Here is an 8,932-nt window from a genome sequence, read left to right on the forward strand (position 1 = left end):
CAACTCCTCCAAATCCTCCTCCTGCTGCACAGAGGTGGACTGTGAAGTGTGCTGCTGCTGCTCCTGCTGGATCAAGGCTTCCTCTCCCACTTCCAGCAGAGCATCGAGGGCCTTGTCCAGCATGCACACAATGGTCACCCACTCACACAGCGACGCATGGTCCCGGCTGACCATGTTGGTGGCCTCCAGGAAGGGTGCCAGCACAAAGCACACCAGCTGCATTTTTCCCCACTCAGCAGGGCGGATGATGTCTGGGAGGTGGGTGGTGCCGGTCCCCAACAAGTTGGCATCCATGGTGGCTCTGGCCAGGTACAGGTTGACAGCCCGCCTCTGTTCAACCAGACGTTCCAACATCGGCAGGGTGGAATTCCAGCGTGTTGGAACGTCTATAATGAGGCGGTGCTGTGGGAGGTTCAGCTCCAGCTGCACGGCTGTAAGGGTCGCTGTGGCACCACCCGAGCGGCGAAAATGACCCACCGTTTTCCTTGCCGCTCCCAAAAGAGTGTCCATCCCCTGGTAGGTGTGCAGGAATTTCTGCACCACTAGGTTCAGGACGTGGGCCAGACAGGGGATGTGGGTGAGGTTTCCCCGCTGGATGGCGGCAACCAAGTTTGCCCTATTGTCGGCCACCACCTCTCCGACTCTGAGGCCTCTGGGGGTCAGCCAACTCCTCTCTTGCTCTCGGAGCTTGGCCAAGACGTGGTCTGCCGTCAGCTTGTTCTTGCCCACCGTGACCATCTGCAGCAGCGCTTGGCAGTGGTGGGCCTTCACGCTGCTGCTGAGGCGGGGTTGTTTGGCGGCGGATGGAACCGGATCAGAGCTGGAAGCTGCTGCACTTCCCCTGACCCTGCTGCGGGGTGGCACCACCCACCGGGGTGATGATGCTGCTGTCTCCTCTTCACCCCCTTCCACCAAACTGACCCAGTGCGCGGTGAAGGACAAATAGCGGCCTGTCCCGAACCGGCTGCTCCATGAGTCCATTGTCACATGGACCCACTCACCAACCGCATGATCCAGCCCACGCTCCACATTGGCCTTCACAAAGCGGTGCAGTGCTGGGATGGCCTTGCGTGCGAAGTAGTGCCGGCTGGGGATTGGCCAATCCGGCGCTGCGCACTGCAGGAGCGCACGCATCCGGCTCCCCTCCTGCACAAACGAGTACGGGAGGAGCTGGGAGGACATGGCCTGTGTCAGCAAGCCGTTCAGCTGGTGTATGCGACGGCTGCCGGGAGGCTGAGCCCTGACCACAAAAGAGTCACTCAGCAGGGTCTGGTGGTGGGGGCGTTTTAGGCTTGCACGGGAAGCTGAGGAGGGAACAGAGGAGACCACTGAGGAGGACTGGCTGCATGAACAGGCCTCAGTGTCAGCAGGAGTGGCAAAGCTGGTTATAGTGCTCTGACCTCTGCAAGGGCCAGCGCCAGCTTCCTTCAGCCTCTTGAATTCCTGATGCTCAGGTTTGTGCTTATTGCCCAGATGGTTGATGAAGTTGGAGGTGCCATAACTGGAGGGGTGAGACCCTCTGCTCAGCTTCACATGGCATAATTTGCACGTTACAAATTTGCTATCCAGTGAGGGCAGATGGAAAAACTGCCATATTGGGGATTGGAGTTTTCCCTTACGTGGCTCAGAACGGGATGCTGCTGTGGATTTTCTCCCGGTGGTGGTTGGAGACTGGGGTTGAGTGGTGTGGCTGGTGGTAGTCGTGCCACTGACAGATGGAGCAGCAGCCTGCGGGTCACGTATTCCATGCCCACTGCTGCTCCTGCCAATCCCTGCAATGCTCAACCTGCGTGCCATACACACTGACTCCTCCTCCTCAGAGCTGACATGCCCCTCCGGTCGCTGGTAGTCCGGGTCCTTCACCTCATCATCAAACTCCCCTTCATCAAACTGCTGGGATGATGAGCCCGCCTCAAACTCCTCTTCTGCTGACACATCATGGACGGGCTCCCCCCCAACAATTACTGTCAGCATCTCAGACTCTTCTGTAAAGCCAATTTTGCTGAGAATATTTTCTCTAGGGCTAGGGCTGGTGGTGGTGGCCTCACTGTCACTGGCTGGCTCCTCGTCATGCGCCATCTGCTGCATCACAGACACGGCGTCCTTCTCCTCCAATCTGCGCCGCTGACCCTGCTTGAAAATTGACGTAACACGCTGCTGCGTCTCTGCAGCGTGACTGCCAGTGGGTAGCGGCGGAATGCCTGATGCGGCAGAACTGCTGCCAGAGGCCGCAATGTTGCTCACTCTCCTTCTGGCCTTGCCCCTCCCCCGTCTCACACTGCCAGTGCCAGACATAGTACAAGACTCACTGTCACTGATGAGTCGACGTCACAGATGATGTGTGTGGGGTACTTGGTCACTGGCGAACTGAGGGGGCTATTCCGGGTGTCTGGAACCTCCCCCCTGCACTGAGCTGTGTATTCAGCCAGGGAAGCCCGCATAATATAAACAGCCTCATTCTCCCTCCCTTCTTACTTCTGGTGCCTCCCTCCAGCTAATAGAATGAGAGTGGCAACCCAGCTTCCCTCACAAGAAGATGCAGCCTGCAGTGAGAGAATGTTGATTATGGAGTCCCGGACTCTCCACAGCACAGAAGTGTCAGACATGATGAAATTAGAGTGCAGGCAAGCTGGTAAATATGCACAGCATGATGCAGAGCTTGGCTGGACTCAGGGTCTGTGGGCAAACATCTGTCTGGTCTCTCCCCATTGTTATAATGACTGCATGTGTGGGTAAGGTGTTTAACAAGCTGAAAAGTTTTTGACAGTCCCTAGACTCCAGGAGGGCTTCTTTCTGACTTGTGTGAGAGACTGACAGGGACAGGAGTCCGATTACAGGCAAGTAGCCTGTCTGATGTGGGACTGCAATACAGATAAGTTCTCTGCTCCATCTCAGGCTGTTCTCAATTTCTCCACTCCTCTCTCTGGGCTAGTGCAACGCCTAAATGACAATAGCAATCGCTAGCAATTTGTGAGTGTGATTTTGTGAAGTGATTTTCAGAGCGATTTTTGAATGAATTGCTCAAAAACATGCTACATGCAGTATACGAGCGATTTTGAAAAAATCACAACGCTGCTGTGGGAACACCCACATAGGATAACATTAGCCAAGCGCTTTTCAAATCAATGTTGATTTGTAAAATGCTCAGAAGCACTCTTGGTGTGCACCAGCCCTCCCTCATTCACCTTTGTTTCCCTCTTCCCCTAGAGCTGGCTGTGTGTTCTTGTCATACAGGAAAGCTAAATAAAAGTGCAATCCTGGTGAGGCAAAATATTATTATTTAGTATTTATGTAGCGCCGACATCTTCCGCAGATGCATATATCCCTGCATCATATGGGTATCGCTTGCGCTATGTGACACTATGTAGCATATTCCACCGAATTGTCCAAACTAAGTCTATCTCCTGTTCCTCTCTCGGGGAGTTGTTCCAGCGCTGTACCCCGTTCACATTTGCTGCTACCAGAAGCCCTCAGAAACACTCGTGTCCTTGAGTACTTCCAAAGATAGGCAGCTCCGTAATACGCCAGCGCACTTTTGTGCATGGGCAGTATGGAGCCACCTGTATTCGGAAGCACTCGGGGACATACGTGCTTCTGGACCTTTCAGGAACCCCCCCCCCCTTAAAAATCCTGCGTTTGCCCCTGTTGGTGCACTTTTATTATTGGCGGCGGGCTTGGAAATGATCAGCAGATTGACAGACAGGAGTACAACAACTAAACACACTGACACTGCTCACTCAGCAGCAGCACAGCAGCAATAATCTGTAGTACTAGCACTGTCTGCAACTACACAATATAAAACCACAGTAGCAATAGTAATAGCAGGCCAGCCAGCAGCAAGGAGCCTGGAGTGTGTGCACACAGACACAGCACACACAAAGACACAGGACCTAGTAGCAGGCACAGGCAGCTGCTGCAGCTTAAAAGACTGACTGACAAGACTGACTGACACTAACAATTTACACAGACTAGCTAAGCTAACTACAACACAGTAACACAGAAGGTGTTTTAGTGTTAAAACGCTGGGTTATCACTGGGATAATGCACTTGCTTCAGCCAAACACACTGGACAACCTATCACAGTGGCAGTCACAAAGCAAGGACGAGATTCTTAACATGCCCCCCTCCTTATATATAGGAGGGACTGGCCAAGGTTCCCCTCTATGATTGGGTGCTTGGGCTTAGGCTGGGAGTGCTCCGATTGGCTGAATGACGTCATGGACGTCATCTCCATGGTTACAGTACCCGGATTCGGATATCCGACCGGTATCCGTGGATATCCGGGTTATGCGACCAACTATCCGCATAGAGCTATCCGGATTTCCGTCCAGCTATCCGGAATCCGGATCCGATCGGATAGGCCTAAAAAGTTCGGATATCCGAGTCTATTCGGATATCCGGTATCCTGATGAGCAGCACTGGACCATACCTTAGATTGGCCGTAATTGTCCACACATCGTACTATGCGTAACAGCGTCCCCCCTCCCCCTTCCTGGCCGCCTAATAGTGGCTACACAACGAAGAAGTCCCTTTGCTGCACCAACATGGCCGCGGAAATGGAAAGACCACACATAAGATGGCCGCCGCGCATGCCCCCCTTATCGTGGAGGCCAGGTGCCATACATAAGATGGCTGCCCCCGCTGGACGTCTTTGCCTCCAGCCGCCACACGCAAGATGGCCGCTGCCCTCACACTCCCTCTACCCAAGACGCACTTCCCATGGAAGTGACGTCATGGGAATCCCGGACCTCCACGCCTACAGGCGTATTGGCCGCAATTACCTGCATTTAAGCAATACTGCAGCAGAGCGCGGTCATGGCGCCCACGCTGCTAACCTTCCGGCTAACAGGTAAGCCACCTTCAGCTTGTCACCATCCGCCTTATACACCCCACGCATGGCCCATATAGACATTAGGTAATACCAGGCTTTTAGCCACCCTTAGATCAACCTGCTTTTTTCCCTTGTGATATATACGGATACGGATTGTATTGAAGCCCCCCGTAACCCCCCACATTGCGGAAACAATTATGCTTAATTTCCTCTCAAATACTTATGAGAATTCAATCTCTCTGACCCTGCTACGTGTGGACTCCACTCCTTTTTGGCAATTAGCATTCTGCTATGTTGGTACAGATGTACATTGCACCGCCCTTGGTATCTAAATTTGACGTCCCATTAGGAAGCCTCTAGCTAATGTATGGGGATATGTATCACTGTCAGGACAGAATAGAGCGTATTTTGGGAATTTGTGGATAGATTCTATGGATAGATTTTTTATTATTATCCACCTATGGCTTTTAGCTATGGGAAATGTTGTAGGAGGATTAATTATTTTATTTATATGTGTCTAATTGTAGGAAAGGATGTAGGAGGAAGGAATTATTTTATATATGTATGCATATGTTAAAGAATTTTTTACATATATCAGCATTTTTGTTGTTTTATTTATGAAGTGAAGTATGTTAGTCTGAGCGCCATCATTGTTCTTTCTTTTTAAGCACTGTATTTGACCTGAAGAAGCGACTTGCGGTCGCGAAACGCGTTGTCCAGTCCATTGTGCTATAATAAACCCAATTTTATGATTCACGTGTGTATGTACCTTCACAACAGGTGAGACACACTACGCTTAACGATTTATTGATTATATGTTATAACAAGATACAAGGGCGCCTCCTACAGTGTTTTGATATCTAAATACCCCACTACGTGGGGGCTTATCTACTGTAATTTATTATAGTAGCGTTTTTTTGGGAGCAGCGACCAAGCAAGGCCGAGTGGAGACGGTACTTCTCCACATGTTCGGATGGTGGTTGCATAAACTGCAACACAGAATTGTGAGTATAATTGTTATCTTTTAACTGTTCAACTCACACGACCGTAATACACGATATTGGGCTCCCGGTGTCCCTGTGCTTTTTACCTCTTCTAGCCCTACAGTCAGGTAGGTAGGCAGCGTGACATAATAGCCCTGGTACCTAGCGTTGATACCAGGGCTGTAAATAAACACAACAGGAGGTCCCAGACAGCGGTTGTGCAGCCCACATCGTGTCCAATACACAACTGGGACAACACAGTTTTCAACCCGGGCACCTCAGAAAAATTTAATCTTTTTTTTTTTTTTAATGGTTTACTTTTTTTTTTTTTTACTGCAAATTACACAGATATAGCTATTGTTGGACGTAATAGCTGGTGGCAGAGTGGCAGCAGAAGGTAATTCTGTGTACCCTGGCAGTGGGAAACACAGACAGACAGCAGCAGCAGGAGGAATGGAGGAGTAATGAGAGTAGCTATTGTTGGACCTAATAGCTGGTGGCAGAGTGGCAGCAGAAGGTAATTCTGTGTACCCTGGCAGTGGGAAACACAGACAGACAGCAGCAGCAGGAGGAATGGAGGAGTAATGAGAGTAGCTATTGTTGGACGTAACAGCTGGTGGCAGAGCGGCAGCAGAAGGTAAATCTGTGTACCCTTGGCAGTGGGAAACACAGACAGGCAGCAGCAGCAGCAGGAGGAATGGAGGAGTAATGAGAGTAGCTATTGTTGGACGTAATAGCTGGTGGCAGAGCGGCAGCAGAAGGTAAATCTGTGTACCCTTGGCAGTGGGAAACACAGACAGGCAGCAGCAGCAGCAGGAGGAATGGAGGAGACTGTAGTGTGAGTGTGGCAGCAGGTAGGTAGGCAGCGTGACATAATAGCCCTGGTACCTAGCGTTGATACCAGGGCTGTAAATAAACACAACAGGAGGTCCCAGACAGCGGTCGTGCAGCCCACATCGTGTCCAATACACAACTGGGACAACACAGTTTTCAACCCGGGCACCTCAGAAAAATTAAACCTTTTTTTTTTTTAATGGTTTACTTTTTTTTTTTTTTTTTTTTTTTACAGCAAATTACACAGATATAGCTATTGTTGGACGTAATAGCTGGTGGCAGAGCGGCAGCAGAAGGTAATTCTGTGTACCCTGGCAGTGGGAAACACAGACAGACAGACAGCAGAAGGGCAGTACACAGCAGCCCACTGTAGATGTAAAATGTGTGGCTGCAGGCGACGTAATAGTCAAAGTGAACCAGGCTGGCTTAGTGAGCAGGAGCCAGGAGGTGGTAAAGGGTGGTAAGGCACATTAACGATGGTTCTTCCGGCAGCCAGTTCATGTCCCCCTCTCGCCGACAACAGGGGCCAGGAACTCGCCTTCCACCCACGCCTGGTTCATCTTGAGAAACGTCAGTCTGTCCACAGACTTGTGAGACAGACGTGAGCGTTTCTCGGTGACCACGCCACCAGCTGCACTGAAGCAGCGCTCGGACAGCACGCTGGAAGGGGGGCAGGACAGCACTTCCAGGGCGTACTGCGCCAGCTCGCTCCAGATCTCCAGGCGCTTGACCCAATACTCCATGGGATCAACAGGGGCATCGCTGTCAAGCCCGCTGTAGGACCCCATGTAGTCAGCCACCATGCGGGTCAGGCGCTGGCTGTGACCGGAGGAGGATGCTGCTGCATGCACCTCCTCTTTAGTCACTGCTGCCGGAGCCTCTACAGTCCTGTAGAGCTCGTTGCTGAGAGACAGCAGGTCTGTGGGGCGCTTGCTGCTGGATGCAGGCACCTGCTGCTGCCTCTGTGCTGGCTGGACAGTGGGGGTGGAAGGCTGGGGGAAGGCTTCCTCCAAGCGCTCGACAAGGGCCTGCTGCAAGCTCCTTATTTGTTGCGCTGGGTCTCCTCCTGCAGGCGGCAGGAACTGGCTCAACTTCCCCTTGAGGCGTGGGTCCAACATCATGCTGATCCAGATGTCCTCCCTCTGCTTCATCTGGATCACCCTGGGGTCCTTGCGCAGGCACGTCAGCATGTGCGCTGCCATTGGGAAGAGGCGGGCCACGTGTGCTGGCACATCGACGGCAGTGCTGTCCTCATCCTCCTCCTCTGCCGCCTCATCCTCTCTCCACCCCCGCACCAACTCAGCTGCGCTGTGCTGATCCCCCTCATCAGCAGCAAGGTCAGGGACCTCCACCAAGTCCTCCTCCTGCCCCTCAGAGGTGGACTGTGCAGCTGCTTGCCGCTCCTGCTGGTCCAAGGCTGCCGCTCCCTGTTCCAGCAAAGCATCGAGGGCCCTGTTCAGCAGACAAACCAGGGGCACCCACTCGCACACCATAGCATGGTCCCTGCTCACCATGTTGGTGGCCTGCAGAAAGGGAGCCAGCACTAAGCACACCTGCTGCATGTGCCTCCAGTCATCATCAGGGACGATGGACGGGATGTTGCTGGTCTTGTCCCTTCTCTGAGCGGCGGAAACAGTGGCCTGGGCAAGGTACTGGTTGACAGCGTGCTTCTGTTCAACCAGACGCTCCAACATCGCCAGGGTGGAGTTCCAGCGAGTTGGAACGTCAAGGATCAGCCGATGGCGTGGCAGCTCCAGCTCCTTTTGCACGTCTTCCAGGCTCGCACAGGCTGCAGCCGAGCGCCGGAAGTGACGCACAACGTTCCTTGCCGTTTCCAGCAGTTCGCCCATCCCCTGGTAGGTGCGCAAGAACTTCTGCACCACCAGGTTCAGCACGTGGGCAAGACAGGGGATGTGGGTCAGGTTTCCCCTGTCAATTGCGGCAACCAGATTGGCCCCATTGTCGGCCACCACCTCTCCGACTCTGAGGCCTCTGGGGGTGAGCCAAATCCTCTCCTGCTCCTGGAGTTTGGCCAACACATGGGTTGCCGTCAATTTGGTCTTCCCAAGGCTGACCAACTGCAGCAGCGCTTGGCAGTGACGGGCCTTCACGCTGCTGAGGAGGCGGGGGGTTTGGCCAGGTGTGCCGGAGGATGGCAGAGGATCGGAGGAACCTGCTGCAGTTCCCCTGACCCTGCGGGGTGGCACCACCCACTGTGTTGCTGCTGCTGCTGTGCCCGCTGCTGCTCTCCCATCCTCACCCCCTTCCACCAAGCTGACCCAGT

Source organism: Hyperolius riggenbachi, chromosome 2 (assembly GCF_040937935.1).
Source record: "Hyperolius riggenbachi isolate aHypRig1 chromosome 2, aHypRig1.pri, whole genome shotgun sequence".
NCBI lineage: Eukaryota > Metazoa > Chordata > Amphibia > Anura > Hyperoliidae > Hyperolius > Hyperolius riggenbachi.